The sequence below is a fragment of the Polypterus senegalus genome, chromosome 12, assembly GCF_016835505.1.
Source record: "Polypterus senegalus isolate Bchr_013 chromosome 12, ASM1683550v1, whole genome shotgun sequence".
NCBI classification, from domain to species: domain Eukaryota; kingdom Metazoa; phylum Chordata; class Cladistia; order Polypteriformes; family Polypteridae; genus Polypterus; species Polypterus senegalus.
This window is the reverse complement of record NC_053165.1, coordinates 85,266,696-85,288,011: the sequence shown is the minus strand read 5'-3', so window position 1 is coordinate 85,288,011 and position 21,316 is coordinate 85,266,696. Positions and strand designations below refer to the sequence as shown.

Genomic DNA, 21,316 nt, shown 5'->3' with positions numbered 1-21,316 from the left:
TATTGCTTAGACACGATCAGGACTTCATGGGGGATCCCTCATCATTTACTGCTTGAGGAGACTGGAACTACATGGGGGGACTTCTCCTCTTATTGTTTCGATGAGATCGGGCATTCACTGCTATCCAGAGGGAAGCGGTATGTATTGCGCCATGGTAGCATTGGTGCACCAGGGAGGATGCAATAGGATGGTAATTTTTGGAAATATCCATTATTTGCTTCAGAATCGTTTTGGTACCGGTACCAAGGTCCGAAAGCTGATATCGATATCGAACTCAAAATTTTCGTACCGATCCAACACCAGCTGTAGGTTACCTCTGTTCTGTTTATTCCCCACTCCTGTTTAAGACAATCTGTATGTCCTGCACCACGGACAATCGGCCCTTCTTCTGCTACTCATATTTGTTGTATTTATTTATTCATCACCCTACTCTCGTAGTGTATGTGACAATAAAAATCCAACCGAAAAACATAACCCGCTCACAATGGAGGATGTGCGTGTGCCATTGTGACTCACGCAGCCCAACATTTCTTCCCAACTTGTGCCCCACGTGGCAGAGACAGACTCCCGAACTGGTAACAGACGAACGCACGGATTATGAACTGAAATCCAAACCAGGCATACGCAATCAGGTTTTATTGGCACATTCACAATTGTCCTTTATAAAGTTACACAAAAAAATACAGACACACATATTACACATCATTTGTCGCACGTTTCTAAACATATATTTTAATGTTAACAGACCGAAGAACTAAAGACAGTTAGTTAACTATTAATTCACATTGTGCGCAACTCTGGCTGCGTTTTCGGCACGAGATGCAAAAGCAATGGAGGAAAGGAAACATTTATATCAGAAAAATGTTTGATATTTACAAATTACTGGAAAAAAGAAATCAACGACTACATTCACAGATTAGAGCTCAGTGTGAAATATCAAGACGCACACACTACATACATTTAATTACGACATTTTGATTGTAAGGATTTTACGTGGGCTGAAGTTCACAGTTTTGACATTTTTCGAAAAATGTGCATCCTTCCCCTCGGTTGTGTTAGTGTCCGGTTATATATTCGATCCCTTATCGCATTTCCTTCGAATCGCACACTCGCCATACTTTTCACTTTTTTTAATTCTCACTCTACTAGCGCGGGGTTTGCAGCGTTTTTCTACATCTACTGAGGACACCAAAGCTCGGCGGCAGAAATCTCATTCACGGCTTAAAATAGGCACGAAAGGAAAAGTGTCCGTGGTTGCGTACAGCTTTGAACGTGATGAGGCAGTAAGGTCTGGGCAGCAAGCGTTGTCGACATGGGTAGAGGGGCCCCCACCCCCCAGAGTTTCTCAAACAATATGGGGGGCACGTCATCACCTTCTACTCCCACCTTCATAGGAGAGAGAGAGAGACAGAGAGACAGAGAGTCTCTGGCAGGTCTGAAGAGACGGATGGCACACACATGGCACCGCTTCCTTTGTCAAATTTGGCACAATTCTTACCCCCGCAACCCCTCTCCCTTGGCTCAGGACAAAGTAAATGCGTTCAGGTGGTCTCAGCGGGCTCTTGGACTCAAGTGCATTCGAAGCTCGAAAAGAGGCTGGTTAAGCGAGACGAGATGTGGAGTGGACGTCCTCTTTCATTCAGAGAATGGTGGGAACATGCCCAGGTCGGCGAAATCCTCAATGTTGTAATTGGCTGTGCCTTGTGTGGGGTCCCCGGGCATTGGTAACATGTCCTGCAACGACACATAAGGAGATCAGTTAGGCAAAAAATGGAGCTGAGGAAGCAGAGACTTTATTCTGAAGGAATGGCAGCATCCATACTTCTTAGTGGGGCGTAGCAGGAGCCCCTCTTTCATGTGGCCAGCAACATCGTGGGAGAACACACTTCTGAACGTACTGACTGATTACTCACTGATTTGTCCTTCCTAGTTCAAGGCTTTATATTTTGATTCTAAGAAGTGCCCACAATGACTGAAAAATAAAATGAACAGACACACACATACCTGGAAAACCTCGGTCTGGCTCTGCTGCTGGTGGCCATGCTGTTCACTTCCTTGCTGACTGTGGTGTTGGCTCTGCCACTGGGACCACACTTCTGATGGCCGGCCTTGAAACTGGCCTCCACTTTGACTACCTTCTGTTGTGGAAAAAAAATGGAAAAATGAAAATAAATAAATGAGAAGAAAAGAAAAAGAAAGAAAGAAAGACAGACAGAAAGAAAGAAAGACAGAAAGGTTGTTTTTGATGTTATGCCTCAAAGTCAGACCTGACAGGATTTCTATAAAACAACAAAGAGTAGGTAGATAGATAGATAGATAGATAGATAGATAGATAGATAGATAGATAGATAGATAGATAGATAGATAGATAGATAGATAGATAGTGTAGTAGGCAAGATTAAAATGTAGACAGATTAACAAGAAAGATGTTGGATAGATAGATAGATAGATAGATAGATAGATAGATAGATAGATAGATAGATAGATAGATAGATAGATAGATAGATAGATAGATAGATAGAAAGCTTGGGCCCGGCACACAGAGGCAGAGACAGAACGTCTTAAAAACACACACGTTTTAATTGCATACCACTATATACATATCTAAGACCAGTTCAGTAATCCCCAAATACAGTCCTTTAGACTCCTTTCTTCTTCCTATCCTCTCGCCTCCAACTCCTCCCAGGTAAGCTCTGTCCACTTCTACCTGACGGCCTCTTTTATATCTTTCCCAGATGTGCTCCAGGTGCTCAATGACGGACTTCTGGCAGCACTCCCCAGTGTGGTGGAAGCGCTGCTCTTGCACCCGGAAGCACTCTGGGTGAACACCATTCCTGTTCCGGCAGCACTTCCTGGTGTGGCGGAAGCGATGTCTTCCAGGGCTCCACAAGTATCCGGGCAACACTTGGCGGTGACCACGGGGTCCAACTGGGTTGAGCTTCCAAGTTCTGCTCCCGTGGCCCCCACGCAGACCAGGGCGGGTGCCCTCTCGTGGCCTGGGGAAGGTATTACTCCTCTCCCGGAACCTCCAGGCGTCCTGACTGGGCAGGACCCCCGTCCATCTGCCATAATAGATAGATAGATAGATAGATAGATAGATAGATAGATAGATATATAGATAGATAGATAGATAGATAGATAGATAGATAGATAGATAGATAGATAGATAGATAGATACTTGAAAGGCATGATATTAGACAGATAGTATTTTATTGGTCGTAATATCACTTGCTTTAGTTTAGAGCAGGGGGCTGTAAAGTTGGCGCTGGGCGGTCACAGTGGCTGCAGGTTTTATTTTTTGCTTATTTCCAATAACAGATCCTGTTTTGTTTTATGGCTTGTTAGTATTTTCATTCTGCCATATCAGTTCATTCTTATATACAGTAGACTATTTTTTTTCCTTCCTAAGGATTTCATCCAAATGATTTGTAGCCTGAAACCGATGTGTAATTCCCAGTCCTTCACGTTTTCCCTGCAGTGTTTGGTTACACCAGAGAGTTCATGATGAGTACACGGAGGTGGAAATGAAGACAAGTTAGATGGGCACTCCTGGTTCCTTTGTCATTTGATTCTGACTAAAGACACGTAACACAGCCATTTAGGTCTAAAATAAACCATTAAGGTTTGCTGAATCTTAACAAGTGTGCTGCTGGTAGCTGGTCTCCCATCTGCCCCTCTTTTCAGTTGCCCTTCAAGTGCCGCTCCTGCCTGTAGCCCAGCTGGCACTGTAAGAGCGACAGGGCTGAGCAGATTGCTCGAATCACTGAATGAGCTTCTCTCTCTTAAAGATATCATGAACCAAATAACTTTATTAATGCTTCAAAGTGTAAATGATGGGGCCAAAGCAGAAAACTCATTACAAGTCCTCCAAACGAGCAGGCGACTGGGTCAATTATTAGATAAGGCTGAAGTGAAATTGGCCCACACCGACCGGGCCTGCTGGCATGGAATCTTGGAATTTAAAAGGATAGGAAATGCCAGGCGATGGATTTAGTACGTTAACGTCTTTCACTCCAGAGATAAATACCAGTTTTTAATTACCTATCACTACCTCACATGATGATCAAAGGCACAGCCTGGCACAACTGGCACTGCAGTGCTGGCAAGCTGATTTAGTACGACAGAGTGAATCCTGGACAATCAATTAGGGCCAGACTTCCAAAGAGTAGGCTACTGGATGCAGAGGGCGCTGGCGGCCAACGGATGATTGATGAGAGGTCTGCAGGAAGGTTGAACAGCTGCAGGAAACACAATATTGTTGCGCAAATAAAAGTGAAATGAGCTGCCAAGACAACCAGCAGAGAGTCCAGCTTGACACAAAATGACAAAAGCTTTGAAAAGAGAAGAAAGGATCAGCACAAAGCTTGAAGGCATCTCAGGCGTGAGGATGAGAAATCTCCAGCGGCCCCGTGGACATCTTCTGGCGTGTCAGTCCAAGGGGCCGTTCAAAGAGGCAGCCTTGCCAAGACTTTGTCAGCTTTCACACACACACTCATACACACACCAAGCACACTGCTCATTGCTTCTTGAAGAGTTTGCCACAAACAGTCTGGATGTTTCACGTTTGACGGCATTTCCATCTGAGAACATCAATACGCTGCCGAATAATTTCATTTACCGATTTGGAAATAGAACTTTACGTGGCGGGCGGCACGGTGACGCAGTGGTGGCTGTTGCCTCGCAGTAAGGAGACTCGGGTTCGCTTCCCGGGTCTTCCCTGCATGCAATTTGCACATTCTTCCCGTGTCTGCGTGGGTTACCTCCCACAGTCCAAAGACATGCAGGTTAGGTGTATTGGCGATCCTAAATTTTTCCCTCGTGGGTGTATGTGCCCTGCGGTGGGCTGGCACCCTGCCTTGTGCCCTGTGTTGGCTGGGATTGGCTCCAGGTGACCCTGTAGTTAGGATATAGCGGGTAGGATAATGGATGGGTGGACTTTGCATGGTCTAACTGCATGTCTGATATTGAGCTCTTGCATTATCCAGTGGACCCTGAATGTACTGAGACCCCATCACTTTCTGATGTGTTCAGAAAAGTTAGCAAAATGTACCAAACATCATAAACTGAAATCTCTCATTTATTTAAGTCTTCGGACCCTTTGCCGTGCCCCACAAATTGCACTCAGGTCCATCCTGTTTGCTTTAATTCTCCTCGAGAGGCTTCTGCGAGTTCCACCAGTGGTAAACTGAATCGACTGGACGTCATTTAGAAAGGCCTACCCGTGTGTAGCTGTCCCCACAATTCTCACTTGGCACAAAAAAAAACGAGCCAAGAAGTCGAAGGAACTCTCTGTCGGTCTCTGCAATCATATGGTGGTGAGGCACAAATCAGGACAAGGGGATAAAGCCATTTCTAAAGTTCTCAAGTGGGCCCAGGAGCACAATGGCCTCAAGAATTGTGGAATGGAAGAAGTTTGGGAACATCAGGACTGTTCTTAGAGTTGTCCATTCCAGCCAAACTGAGTAATTAAGCAAGAAGGGCCTCGGTCAGGGAGGTGACCAAGAACTCAATGGCCACTCTAAGAGACCTCTACTGAGATGGGAGAACCTATCAGTGGGAAGACAGCAGCACTCCATCAATCAGACATTTATGGGAAAATAGCAAGAAGAGCCTGAAGTCAGGGAGGTGAAAACAAGGGTCTCTCTAATAGTCCTCTGTTGAGATGGGTGAACCTGTCCCAGCAAGCAGGCCTTTGGCGTTCTCTACATTGCACTTAAATGACTCTGAGAAAACATTTAAAGAGATTCTCTGGTCTGATGAGACAAAAACCATCTCAGTAGGTGTCCATCAATCAGCCGTTCATGGTAGAGTAGATGGCATATGACAGAGAGCACGAGGGAAAAGATTCTCTGCTCTGATGAGACAAAAATGGAACTCTTCGGGCAGAAGACCAAGCACTATGTGTGCTGAAGACCAGGCACTGCTCCTCACCTGCCTAATAACATCTCTACAGTGAAACATGGCGGTGGCAAGCAACACACTATGGGGGGCTCCTCAAGCAGCAGGGACAGAGAGACTGGTCAGAATTGAGGGAAGGATGAATGCAACCAAATACAGAGAGGAGACCTTCAAAGAAAACCTTCTCCAGCACGTGTGCCACCTCAGACTGGGGTCACCTATTCAGCACAGCACCTCTCAACATGAGACAAACATGTCAGGAGGGAAGATCGTCCAGTCTGAACCCCCATCCTTTCTTGAATGACGCCTTACGTAGATAGATAAATAAACGTTAACTGTAGTATAGCAGGCAGGATAGATGGGAGGCAGCTAGAAGGACCAAAAGAAGGCAATTCCACGCCAGGCCAGAGGGTGATGGGGTGCAGTAAATCTTCTTCTTTTATCTCTGCAGTCCACACACGGGAAATTCTGCCCAACTCTGACGGCGCACTTTCGGTTCCGGGGCCCGACTCAGTTCTGTTTTGGACTCAACTCTGTACACATCTGTGCAACCTATTTTGGCCTTTTGCAGCCAGGATTCAAGTAAACGGGTGGCTGCCCAAAACCTTTTTTCGTGTGTCAAGGCTATTTATTTTCACAATAGATGGATAGTTACTTTACTTGTCCCCAGGAGTAAATCTGGCTTTTTATAGGAGCCATTTAAATAAATAAATAAACACACACACACACAGTATGACTAACCGATCTCCGTTTCACCACCCAGACGTTAACATTTACTCTTTCTGGTCCAAGATCTCATTTTCTTCTTGTCTTATGTGCTTTCACACAAATGCCAGAAAGTTGTGTACTGATTTGAGGAAATGGCACCCTGTCATTGTACCACTCACCATTTTGAAAAGTCCAAGAGATTATTTAGGTGTTTCACTTGATAAATAGAAGATTAACATTCAGATAGATAGATAGATAGATAGATAGATAGATAGATAGATAGATAGATAGATAGATAGGCGAAAGGCACTATATAATAGATAGATAGATAGATAGATAGATAGATAGATAGATAGATAGATAGATAGATAGATAGATAGATAGATAGGCGAAAGGCACTATATAATAGATAGATAGATAGATAGATAGATAGATAGATAGATAGATAGATAGATAGATAGATAGATAGATAGATAGATAGATAGATAGCGTAGTAGGTGCAGTGGGCTGGTGCCCTGCCCTGGGTTTGTTTCCTGCCTTGTGCCCTGTGTTGGCTGGGATTGGCTCCAGCAGACCCCAGTGACCCTGTAGTTAGGATATGGTGGCTTGGATAATGGATGGATGGATAGTGTAATAGGCAAGATTAAAAATTCAGATAAATTGACAAGAAAGAGAAAGATAGATAGATAGATAGAAAAGCTGCTATATCCAATTAAAAGATATATATTTGCCACTATATGATAGGTAGATAGATAGTGTAGTAGGCAAGATTAAAAATCTAGATAGATAGATAGATAGATAGACAGTAAAGGCACTATATAATAGATAGATAGATAGATAGATAGATAGATAGATAGATAGATAGATAGATAGATAGATAGATAGATAGATAGATAGATAGATAGATAGATAGATAGATAGATAGATAGTGTAGTAGGTACAGTGGGCTAGCACCCTGGCCGGGGTTTGTTTCCTACCTTACACCCTGTGTTGGCTGGCTGCCCGTGACCCTGTAGTTAGGATATGGCGGATTGGATAATGGATGGATGGATAGTGTAATAGGAAAGATTAAAAATTCAGATAGATAGACAGACCTTTATTAGTCTCCAGAGGGAAAGTTGATTTTTTATGTAAGCTCCCCAAATAAATAAATACATAAATAGATCTAAAAGTAAATAGACACACGCGCACACACGCTATGTCTAACTGATCTCCGTGTCACAGACTTTAACCAATTTGCTCTCTCCGGCCCAAGTTCTCACTTTCCTGCCTTGCGTGCTTTCCCACCAGCACCAGAAAGCTGCGTCCTGATTTGAGGAAGTGGCGCCCCGCCGTTGTACCACTCGCTGTTTCACAGAGTCCCGGAGATCACTGAGGTGTTTCCCTTGATCGCTACCTCAGAAGTGGCCAAGCTGCTCTCCGTTTCAAGCTCCAGTTTACTTTTAATGAGTGCTGGCAGTCGCGCTGAGGGAAAATGAAAACAGACTACTTGAAAAAAGAGATTCTTTGTCATAACTGTCTGAGCGATAAGCGTTGTTGTTATCCTTTGGAGCACAAGCCTTGACACACCTCGTTTAAGTTAAATCAGATTATCATAAAATATCCTGACATGAATGAAGATCTAGAAAATGAAGATAAATGCGTCCCAGAGACAGCGTCTGAATCTCAGGAATGCAGTTAACTAAGCTGGATGGGCGCCTCGCTGAACACGGAGAGCACGTCTTTGAAATCTTTCTAGTTTGAGGACTGATTATGTCTGAAGGCTGAAAAGAAAAAATAAAAAAAAAAACCCGTCAACGGTTATGTAAAGATGTCCAAGAAGTGCAGTGATGGGAGCCCAAAAGATCTGCGTTCAAATTCCAGGGCAAAACGCTGCCAGTATGCCGTCTGCCACTTCTTCTGCCCTTGGTTGTTTTTGGATTTTTTTATGGGCACGTCATACAGGTGAGGTTGGCTGGCATCTCCAAAATGGCCTGGCATGAGGTAGTGTGGGTGTGCAGTTGAGTGTGCTTCTTCTTGGCATCTGGGAAGGTACCAGAGCTCAGAGGACATGTCTGATTACTGCTGTTACTTTGGATGTTACACATGTTCAATGAATTGGTCTAAACAAGCACAGCTCTGTAAAACTGAAAATAAATCTGCTGCCCTCTGCACTGTCAGACCCGGCCATTGAGAATAACCCACCATTGGGAGTGAAAGGAGTGGAGTAAGAAGCCATTTGTGGTTAACGACCCGTCAATACGTTACTTATGATTAGGACTTTGTGTCAGGTTTGCATTTTGTCTTTTGGCTTCTCCGCTTCTTCTTACTCATCAGTTTGGACTTACAGTCGTGTGAAAGAGTAAGAACAACCCACAGAAATGGTTGACGTTTTCAACGTATCTGAACAGATCTTCATGCAGATGGTTCCTACAGATTAAGGTGACATACGGTACATAAAACTGTTCACGGTGGATTCACTCTAATAATCTAAATGAAGAAAAATGTGGATCAGTCAACGTGGAAAAAGTAAGCCCACCCCTACACTGATCACCACCTCGAATTCATCAAATTAGAATCAGGTGTTCCAGATGAGGTGCCCATCATTAGAACCTCCTTAGGGAGTCTGCAGGTGGACCTGACTGTCTTAGTTCAACCAGCAAACATTGAGGGTCTGATGTTCTCTTTGCTATGGTTTGTGTGTGGTGTCATCATGCCAAGATCAAAAGACCTCTTGAAGGCCTTCAGAGGCCTGGGCAGCTTGCAGTCATCGAGCCAACTATGAATTCTGTGTCCGATCTGAATGTGAGGCCTCCTGTCCGAAACTTGAAGTTGAACCAGAAATGGAAATTTTAACATGATGAATGATAATGATAACGGATGACCCAAGAAGAAGAAGAAGAAATGGCGGGTTGTCAAAGTACTGATCTAAATCCCATTGTAATGATTGGTAGTGCCTGGGGGTATAGGGGGTGTGGGGTGCTTGAGGGTTGAAATGGGCAGGACCTGCAAGAAAAACCTCAAACATCTTGCAAATGAAGGAATCGGACTTGAAGGAGTGGTCACAAATTTCACCGAGATGATGTCAGGGACAGGTGGAAGACACCTACAAGAAGTCATTTCTGCTAAAGTGGGCAACCCGAGCTTCTGAGGCCAAGGGTGGTGTCACTTTTTTCCCCAGGAGACCATTACTTCAATTGATTATTTTGTTCAATAAATGATTAAGAAGACAAATATTCCTGGTATTTTTGTTCAAGTGCATCACCTTTATCTGTAGGCACCGTTTCCATGAAGATCTACTGTTTAGCAGCTTTAATATCCAAGGGGTGCATTTACTTTTTCACACGGCTGTATTTTCTGTGCTTTTGACGGCGTCTCCTCATCTTTTGATGCTCAGTCTTTTCTCAAGGGCCACGGGGCAGCATGCACTAACTGCTGTGCCACCCTCACTCACAATGAGGCGCCTTTTAAAAGAGCCCATCGAGCCAGCAGATCCAGTCTCCATAAGAAAATTCTGCTAATGAGAACATGAAAGAACCGTAATGGATGATGCAGAAGCTCTACTTGTCAACTGTCTTTACACCCCGCATACCTGGGACGTCCACCAGATTCCATCTCTTAACGGCGCATGCATCAGGACTTTTGATGCCTGTTAATTATTGAGCACATCGTGTTCTTTTACAGCCTACGCATCTGTGAAAGAACAACGCGCTAACAAAAAAAAATGTGAATGCCACCCGGCTGGAGTAGCAATGCGGGTGAACACACATCCCTACACAAAGCATAACGAGAACTCATTTCAAAAACAAAAATGAAAGAAACAAAAGGGACGAGGAGCAAATTGCTGATAAGACAAACTTACGTCAACTTTGGAAGGGCGGCCCTGACTAAGGCGGAATATCATTAATCTGCTTTGTGGCGTTGGTGGGATGAATTTATAACACTCTTCTATTGACATCAAGATTTATTACTGGACCAAAGATCATTCTTCTTCTTCTCCTTCGTTTTTTTTTTAACGAAATCTAAGGTGTTGTTGGAAATTCTTGATTACATAAATAATGAACCAAGTGTGAGATGCTGTGAATCGCCTTCACTTTCTGAACACATCGCAGTTCTTCTCATCATCACATAGTTCATGGAAAACGAATGGAGTTTGGGTGAGCATCTGGGCACATAATGTGCCTACATGTCAGGTGGCTCTGTCAATTGTGCTTTGCTTCTGAGGTGCTGGTGGGGTTTTGACTTGGTGTGGTGTCTAGATGGACATGATGGATAACGGGAGCAAAGACTCTGAGGTGCTGGTGGGGTTGGGGCCTGATGTGGTGTCTAAATGGACATGATGGATATCGGGGGCAAAGACTCTGAGGTGCTGGTGAGGTTTTGACTTGGTGTGGTGTCTAGATGGACATGATGGATAAGGGGGAGGGGCAAAGACTCTGAGGTGCTGGTGGGGTTGGGGCCTGGTGTGGTGTCTAGATGGACATGGTGGAAAAGGGGGATTGCCAAAGTCACTGTGGTGCTGGTGGGGTTTTGACTTGGTGTGTTGTCTAGATGGACATGATGGATAACGGGAGCAAAGACTCTGAGGTGCTGGTGGGGTTGGGGCCTGGTGTGGTGTCTAGATGGACATGATGGAAAAGAGGGATTGCCAAAGTCACTGTGGTGCTGGTGGGGTTTTGACTTGGTGTGTTGTCTAGATGGACATGATGGATAACGGGAGCAAAGACTCTGAGGTGCTGGTGGGGTTGGGGCCTGATGTGGGGGCGAAGTCTCTGAGGTGCTGATGGACCCTATATGTATGTTGGTCTTAAATCCAAAGACACACAGGTTAATTGGATTGGCGATGTGTTCACCCTGCCCAGGGATTGTTCCTGCCTTGTGCCCAATGCTTCCTGGGATGGATGCCACATTCCTTGCTCTAGAAAAACAAATTTCAAAATGGTGTGGTGGACAGGCGGGTGTCCTTAATAGAAGGACCTGGTGGGGGAGAGAACATACACAGGACATTATCTCCCCTGGAGCACTAGATGGCAGCCCTCCCTGGGTTGCAATGGTGCTTCAGATTCCCACAGAGGTTCATGGGAGTTGGAGTTCGGCACAGCACTGGAGGTGCTGCAAGGACTTAGGAGCGCTACTTAGTCAGGGTTCTGCCTCACCCAAAAGTGCTTCCGGACTACACTAATGGGCCACCAGAAGTACTCCTGGGTGCTGGGTAAAAGATGCCCACTGCCACTGTTCCAAGAGCCACAGTCAAGAGGAAGATGGACAAAGCTTGCTGGAAGAAGAGTGGAGGCGGACAGAGAGAAAGAAAAGCCAAAGAAGAGAAAGTGCTGTGTGCAGGCTAGTGGGAAACTATTGAGAAGTGTTTCCCACAAGAGAATAAAATGCGTGTGTGTTGCTGAGCTTAGGTCTGCGTCTGTCTGGGTCAGGTTTGCAGAGCTGGTATGCCCCCTGCAGGCCACAATGGCTAGACCCTAAACTGGCACACAGATTGTGCTAATGTGCTGCACAATGAAAGTCTACAGACTAGTGAATAGAGGGACAAAGAATGATATATTTTAGAGGTAAGAGAAAAAAAATAGTAAGCTTCTACTCCGTAACCACAGCCAAAGGTAATAAATATGCCAAACGGCTATAAAGGCAGCGTGTAAGCGATGAAAGATTCTTACCGGCGGGTCAAAGCGTATTCTGTTTTGTGAAGACCTGTCTTTTAAAAACATGACAGACTCCCCTCTGAGGACGTCTTCTACCGGAGTGATGTGGGGTGTGCTACACGATGGACCTGCCGCAGTCGCAATCACAGGCGTTTTACTCTGCATGAGACATTGGGACAATTTAGATAATGAAACAGGACGCTCGCCGGACTCAATGGCGTCTTCCATTCATCCATCACCAAGTTCAGGGCAATGGGACCCTGAGATGGACCACCAGTCGGACACAGGGCACACTCACACATCTCCTAATCTTAAAATGCACATTTCTGAAACATGGAAGGACCACAAAGCCCCCATACAGACCCATACACACGCTCACATTGCGTTCTGGCCAGGAGCCTGGAGAGGTGAAGCAGTAGATCGAGCCCCGTGCCATTAAGCTCCTCTTATATGGTCTCCTTTGGTTTACAAAATGTCTTCACTTCTCATCTGCAGCATAAACTTTATATTAGCTGTGCCGACACTGACAGCACACTCAGGGCCATCTTACCAGCATCATAGACCTTTGGGCAAAGTAGTGTGCTGGGGCCCCTGCCAGAAACATATGATAGGCATCAGAAACATCGTGGGACCCTATGCTCCTGGGGCCCCTGGCCAGTGCCCATTGTGCCCATATGTTAAGATGGCCCTGAGCACACACAGGCACGAAACTCCTGCTGCTGCCACAGGACGGCTCACCTAAGCATTCCATCTTTCTTTTAACCTCAGTAAATTTCAGCGAATCGACCTTCAGTGGACATCATGGTTTTGAAATTTGTAGTTTGCCATCCACACTTGAAAACTTCAACTGCACACTCTGCACGTACAAATTATAAATAAGAATGGAGCTCATCATGTCTTCTCCTTCCAGCCTCAGAGCACTGTAGGCATGAAAAAGGACTGAGGGGCAAAACGGGAGGTTAAAATGCAGTGGTGTAACTCACAGAATGTGACTGGAAAAGCATTACATAATGCTCAGAGGGAGAAAGTGAAAGGCACTATACCATAGATAGATAGATAGATAGATAGATAGATAGATAGATAGATAGATAGATAGATAGATAGATAGATAGATAGATAGATAGATAGATGGTATAGTAGGTGAGATTAAAATTTAGACAGATTAACAAGAAACTAGTAGATAAAAGAGACAGATAGCGTAGTAGGCAAGATTAAAAATGTAGACATATTAACAAGAAAGGCATTATACAGAATGGATAGATAGATAGATAGATAGATAGATAGATAGATAGATAGATAGATAGATAGATAGATAGATAGATAGATAAGATGCTATATAATGGACAGATACAGATAGATGGAATAGTAGGCAAGATTAAAAATTAGACAGATTAACAAGAAACTAGTATATAAAACAGACAGATAGCGTAGTAGGCAAGATTAAAAATGTAGACATATTAAAAAGAAAGACATTATACAGAATGGATAGATAGATAGATAGATAGATAGATAGATAGATAGATAGATAGATAGATGGTATAGTAGGTGAGATTAAAATTTAGACAGATTAACAAGAAACTAGTAGATAAAAGAGACAGATAGCGTAGTAGGCAAGATTAAAAATGTAGACATATTAACAAGAAAGGCATTATACAGAATGGATAGATAGATAGATAGATAGACAGATAGATAGATAGATAGATAGATAGATAGATAGATAGATAGATAGATAGATAGATAGATAGATAGATAGATGGTATAGTAGGTGAGATTAAAATTTAGACAGATTAACAAGAAACTAGTAGATAAAAGAGACAGATAGCGTAGTAGGCAAGATTAAAAATGTAGACATATTAACAAGAAAGGCATTATACAGAATGGATAGATAGATAGATAGATAGATAGATAGATAGATAGATAGATAGATAGATAGATAGATAGAAAAGATGCTATATAATGGACAGATACAGATAGATGGAATAGTAGGCGAGATAAAAAATTAGACAGATTAACAAGAAACTAGTAGATAAAACAGACAGATAGCGTAGTAGGCAAGATTAAAAATGTAGACATATTAAAAAGAAAGACATTATACAGAATGGATAGATAGATAGATAGATAGATAGAAAAGCACTATATCATAGACAGATAGATAGATAGATAGACAGATAGATAGATAGATAGATAGATAGATAGATAGATAGATGGTATAGTAGGTGAGATTAAAATTTAGACAGATTAACAAGAAACTAGTAGATAAAAGAGACAGATAGCGTAGTAGGCAAGATTAAAAATGTAGACATATTAACAAGAAAGGCATTATACAGAATGGATAGATAGATAGATAGATAGACAGATAGATAGATAGATAGATAGATAGATAGATAGATAGATAGATAGATAGATAGATAGATAGATAGATAGATAGATAGATGGTATAGTAGGTGAGATTAAAATTTAGACAGATTAACAAGAAACTAGTAGATAAAAGAGACAGATAGCGTAGTAGGCAAGATTAAAAATGTAGACATATTAACAAGAAAGGCATTATACAGAATGGATAGATAGATAGATAGATAGATAGATAGATAGATAGATAGATAGATAGATAGATAGATAGATAGTATAGTAGGTGAGATTAAAATTTAGACAGATTAACAAGAAACTAGTAGATAAAAGAGACAGATAGCGTAGTAGGCAAGATTAAAAATGTAGACATATTAACAAGAAAGGCATTATACAGAATGGATAGATAGATAGATAGATAGATAGATAGATAGATAGATAGATAGATAGATAGATAGATAGATAGATAGATAGATAGATAGATAGATAGATAGAAAAGCACTATATCATAGATAGATAGATAGATAGATAGATAGATAGATAGATAGATAGATAGATAAGATGCTATATAATGGACAGATACAGATAGATGGAATAGTAGGCGAGATTAAAAATTAGACAGATTAACAAGAAACTAGTAGATAAGACAGATAGATAGCGTAGTAGGCAAGATTAAAAATGTAGACATATTAAAAAGAAAGACATTATACAGAATGGATAGATAGATAGATAGATAGATAGATAGATAGATAGATAGATAGATAGATAGATAGTAGGTGAGATTCAAATTTAGACAGATTAACAAGAAACTAGTAGATAAAAGAGACAGATAGCGTAGTAGGCAAGAACAAAAATGTAGATATATTAACAAGAAAGGCATTATGCAGAATGGATAGATAGATAGATAGATAGATAGATAGATAGATAGATAGATAGATAGATAGATAGATAGATAGATAGATAGATAGATAGATAGATAGATAGATAGATAGATAGATAGATAGATAGACTATGACATCTAACAAGCTACTGGTTGAGTCCCCCTAGACAAGCCACTTCACATCCCTTTGATTCCCTCCTGAGAGAGTGAGCCCCCTAGGGTCCCCACTTGTGATGCCCCAGTCTCCCTTTAAAGTGCGAGTGTTGCAGGGTTGTATGCCCTTTAGTGGGAGGTATGGCAGGGGTCCACCCACCCTGGGTATAATTTGCTTCTTTTCATGCTGCTGTGCCCATGTCTGGTGCCCTTCTGGAGTACATGGTTCATACATTATACATTGCTTACTGCCCCCTAGTGTCCTCCCACACTGGCATATGCAGAGCCTGCTGCCAAGGTGTCTCTGCAGGCTGCCTGTGTCGTGCCATGTTAGTGATGCCCTTGACCCATGCACACCCTTTCATGCTATAAAACCATACTTTAGATTTGTGCCTCATGCAGAGAGGTGCCATAGAAAACACTGGCTATAATTATTCTCTCAAAGACAACAACTACGTGTTGCATCAGAAAGCCCCTATTTGGTCACAAACATTTCTGGATGTTCGTTTTGTTCATGCAGGATATGGAATGGGTTCACATGAGCTGACTGCCATATAGAGGCAGAAAGGAAGACATCCAGCACAACAGAGGTAACACAGCATTGTGTCATCCTCCAGCTCCATAAAAGTTCCCCATAAATTCATCCCAGAGTAATAAATATGCCAGATGGTTACAAGGGAAGCATGGGCATGTTGAAAGATTGAGACTCAGGGTACAAAACACATTCCGCTTTGTCCAATTATGATGGATTTTCTCCTGAGGAAGTTGATAGAGATTGTTGAAAACAGGAGCAGGATTACGCAAGGCCCTAAGAAAGCCGTGGCATCAGCACTTGGGGGGTCAGACATGCCAGTCCACAGAAGGTGCAGTGCTGGGGTTGTGCAATGGGAAGCTGATACTGTGCTAGTAAACATGGCCTTGGATAACTGGGCTGCAAGAAGCACACCTCAAATCTGCTGCCATCAGCAGAAAAAAATAATAAGGAAATCAAAAAATAACAAATAAAACAGAGAGGAACTGAAAAGGAGAAGCGTTTCTTTAGCACAAAGGGCTCACACAGCAGTAAATGTGAAGGCACCATGCAAAAGTGCAGCTGATCACGAGCTCTAAAGTTTTAACCACTTAACAGTTAAATCCAATAAGCAGACCCTCAGCATAATAAAAAGCCTGAATGTCTTAACCCCTTGAGACCCCCACCCCTCCCCCAACTCTCAGCTTCTTCAACTGGAAAGCCATTCAGGCAGCCCGGCTCAGGCATGCGGAATATTCCAGACATTTGTGAAATTCTTCATTTCATCTAAAAGTGGTCCGCGTCTCCGCACTGAAGAACTTCACATGTCAGACGAGAACCCTTACATACAATAAAGAATAATTAATGGACTGTTGATACTGTGCCCCCTCTCCTGACCCAAAGAATGACTTGAATATTTCATTATTAATAATGTATACACTGTGGGCATTGACTGTACAGCTTTATGCCAATTGGAAGGGCCCCCTCGCTCCTCCACTGGGCTGCCAACCAGCAACGGCGACACGTGGGCTTGACGGTAAAGTCTGGGGGTACAAACTCGCATTCTGCAGTACATTGTTTTCTGAAATGAAGAGAGCAGCTAAAATAAATCAACCTAAATTCAACTCAATTTAGCGCAATTCATTCTTATTAAGTGCACTGGGATAGTTAGTGACGGTGGGCAATATGCGGGAAAAAAAATTCAATTAACTAATGGATTCCAAGTTTGACAATAAACTCTGTGTCATCCCCATATTATATTATATTGCATTGTATTGTATCATTCTCCCTTATATTTCATTGGATTAAGTTGGTCCGAGAAAGGCGGCATGGTGGCGCAGTGGGTAGTGCTGCTGCCTCGCAGTTAGGTGACTCGTCTGGGTTCGCTTCCCAGGTCCTCCCTGCGTGGAGTTTGCATGTTCACCCCGTGTCTGCGTGGGTTTCCTCTCACAGTCCAAAGACTTGCAGGTCAGGTGTGTTGGCGATTCTGAATTGTTGGGTGTGTGTGGTCTGACGCCCTGCCCGGTGTTTGTTTCCTGCCTTGTGCCCTGTGTTGGTCCCAGCAGACCCCCGTGACCCTGTAGTTAGGATATAGCGGGTTGGATAATGGATGGATGGATGGTCTGAGAAATATTATATTTTTTTACTTTGAATTATTCCCCTGATACTGAATTAGATTAAGTAGGTCCAAGTATATTATATATTATACTAGCAAAATACACACGCTTCGCAGCGGTGAAGTACTGCATTCAAAGTTTTATTAAGAAGAAAATTAAACCTTTTTAAACTGAGGGAAAATATACCAATAATTATTTGTTAAGGATCTCTTTGTATACCACATTGTGAGTTCGGCCCTCCGGTTGTAATCTGACAAAGCTGTGCGCTGATCTTACTCTTAAGCATGTAACGTACAGTCGGCCATGTGAACAGTAATCTTGTGTCAAATCTCACAGCTTGGATTGCTGCTGTCGTAATCGGTTTGAGTTTCATGGTTTGTTTCAATTACATTCATGTTTGTAGGACTTGTTGTGTTGAAGTGACATTCGGCATCTGTCAAGCGTTGTAAGCACACAACCGGTTTCATCGATAACTTCACATCCAGCTTTTGAGAGTTTAAACATTCATAAACATCAAAGTGTCCACTACTGAAATCGTCACCTGTGAGTCTAAGATGTTTAAGAGGCATTGGCGGTTTGTGTAAAATATTTGGCCATTTCGGTACACTTGAAAGCGACAACCGAACAATTCAGTGGCAGCCATCAACTCACATGCAGATCCATAGGTGAAGGGCTTAAGCATTTCACTCTTGTAGTGCTCCTGTGTAGTCTAATTATCTCCTGTACGTCATCAGTCCACACCTTGAACCTGTCCAGTCATTCAATACATAAGACACAATGTTCCTCCGGATATCAAGAGTGAGCCTGATATGGCCGTGCAACATGTAACAAAGAGAATGGAAAAGGCAGGCGCCATCTCTGGGCATGGAAACCACTCGGTAAGTGACAGTTCTTTGATCGATAGAATTTCTTGAAGATGGGCCCATAAGTAACAAAGACTGTTGAAAAGTTCAATATGGCGGCCGACAGTGGCATCATACTACCGAAATAAGTACGTACATTGGTTTCAGTTAGTGGAGGGAAGCCACCTACCAAATTGGGAAGATGGGGCCGTAAATAAGAAAGTTCAATATGGCGGACGTTGTCGACCGTTATGACCGTTACGCGGACAATTTCAAAATGAAACCTGCTTAATTGTTGTAAGTAAGCTGTAAGGAATGAGCCTGCCAAATTGCAGCCTTCTACCTACACGGGAAGTTGGAGAATTAGTGACGTTGGAAAGTTCAATATGGCGGCTGACAGTGGCGTCATACCACCGAAATAAGTACGTACATCGGTTTCGGTTAGCGCAGGGAAGCCGCCTACCAAATTTCGTGAAGATAGGGCCATGAATAAGAAAGTTCAATATGGCGGACGTTGTCGACCGTTATGACCGTTACGCGTAGAATTTCGAAATGAAACCTGATTAACTTTTTTAAGTAAGCTGTAAGGAATGAGCCTGTCAAATGTCAGCCTTCTATGTCCACGGGAACTTGGAGAATTAGTGATGAGTGAGTGAGTCAGTCAGTGAGGGCTTTGCCTTTTATTAGTATAGATAAAAAAACGAGATGTGACATTTTCAGAGAGATACTTTCATGCCCCGCGAGAGGAGACTTTGTGCCAAGAGATTTAACCACACTTGGGGCCGGAAAAAAAAGACAAAGAGTAGATGACAAAGTAGAACATCATAAAGAATTCAAAAACCTTGGTGCGGTGTATATGGAGAGCAGGTTAGAGATAATGGAAGTAGGAAAATTTGAAAGCCTCAAAAAAACTGATAGTAAAGATCGCATTAGCGCAAACAAACAGAAATTTTTACTCAGTGAAATAATGGAACAGCGAAAAGAGATCACATATATTGTTCAGATTTAAACTTTAAGTCGGAGGCATGTAGATCATCTAATTCGTGTTGCCATCAGAGAAACGTAGTGTTTCTTCCCAATGAAGAGGCGTATCTGCGAGAATTAAAAGACTTGGACACCATCTCTGCAATATATAAAATTATCTTACAGTCCCTCCCTTTCAAAGATCCAAGAGGACACTGGGAAAAAGGCCGCTTAATCAATGTACCAGAAAAGGAGTGGAAGGTAGCAATGCAGAGAATTCACTCGAGCTCCAAATGTGCAAAGCATACAATTCTTCAGCTCGAAATTATATATCGAGCACATCTGTCTCGCCTAAAACTCTCCAAAATGTTTCCAGGGTGAAATCAAGTCCCAGCCTCACTGGGTCACATGTTTTGGGCCGCGTGCACCAAATTAACATCATTGTGGACCCAAATTTTTAAATGTCTGTCAGACGGCCTTGGGGTCTCAATCCCTCCTAACCCATTAACAGCTGTGTTTGGGGTTCTTCCAGATGGGATTAAAGTGGAGAAGGACAAACAAACTGTGATTGCATTCACTACACTATTGGCACGCAGACTTATTTCGCTAAACTGGAAGAATCCTAACTCTCCTCTTTTAAGTCAGTGGGAAACCGATGTTCTATACTATTTGAAATTGGAAAAAATCAAATACTCAGTTAGAGGATCTGTAGAGAACTTTCTCAGGGGTGGAGGTCGATTTGTTTTCAATCCTATTTTTTGTAAAAATTCATCTATTTGTATGGAATGATTACAATAAAATTAATAACATTGAAAATAATAATAATAATAATAAAATACAAGACTTGTTGTTTGGTGAAAGTGAAATCCACATACGCGAGTGGCAGAAACTTGAAATGGCTGACAAGTAGCACAGGCGGGTGAAGGGAGAGGGGAGGGGGGGTTTGCCTTGGCGAGCGAAGCGAGCAGGGGGCAAAGCCCCCTAGTTATATTACATTATCATTCTGATACTTAATTGGATTAAGTGGGTCTGAGAATCTATATATATAATTCACTAAGGGCACGCAAGACAGTGAGCGCAAGCAAGACAGAGCCCCGCCCGCCAACTCTAACCCTCCTACCATGTCATGGGATACGCACGACAGAGCAACGCACGCCAACTGTAACTGTCCTCCGGAGTCCAGCATCGCTCTCGTGGCACACAACACTTCACCAAACACAGCCTCAGTCGCTTTCGTCTGTGCAAAAGTCCACATGCACCTCTGAGCCACATTGACTTTACACAGCACGCAGGACAGAGAGCCACGATCGCCAACTCACAGAGCCCCGCCCGCCAACTCTAACTAAGGGCAAGGAAGACAGAGAGCTACAATCGCCAACTCTAAGACCATGGGATAAGCACGCATTTAATGTATAAATGGATATAAATAATTGCATGTAAACGATTTGCCTTTTTTCATCAGAAAACCCAGTTTCCACTTCTACCTGTATTAGTTTAAATGGCACATTTACCACTCGCAATATGGCGGACGCGCTGACTTATCGTGTCGACTGGGTAACACAGTGAATGCGGCGTCTACCTATATATGTCTATGTTTTCCGTAGCCTGCTACAGGAAGGTACTCTCTCGGCCACTGGCATTGGTTTCACTCCTTGCTATTTTGTTATACTGCAATGGTGGTTTCCTAAGCCTTTGTTATACTGAATTCCTTTCTCACCGTTTTCCGTTCCTATTCTTACACCGCCGTATGCTACAGTGGGCTTCGG

General features: G+C 42.9%; 1 protein-coding gene across 3 annotated transcripts in view; it reads right to left on the bottom strand.

The window, feature by feature from the left end:
• Positions 1–621: 621 nt before the first annotated feature.
• The window catches only part of arnt2 (aryl-hydrocarbon receptor nuclear translocator 2), a 209,194-nt gene continuing 188,499 nt past the window's right edge, over positions 622–21,316 (bottom strand). For all 3 annotated transcript variants that reach the window (XM_039772743.1, XM_039772744.1, XM_039772745.1), the window contains exons 18-19: positions 2,005–2,138; positions 622–1,734 (exon numbers count right to left, since the gene is read on the bottom strand). The gene's annotated coding sequence lies outside the window, so the exon portion shown is untranslated. The remainder of the gene's footprint in view (positions 1,735–2,004; positions 2,139–21,316) is intronic.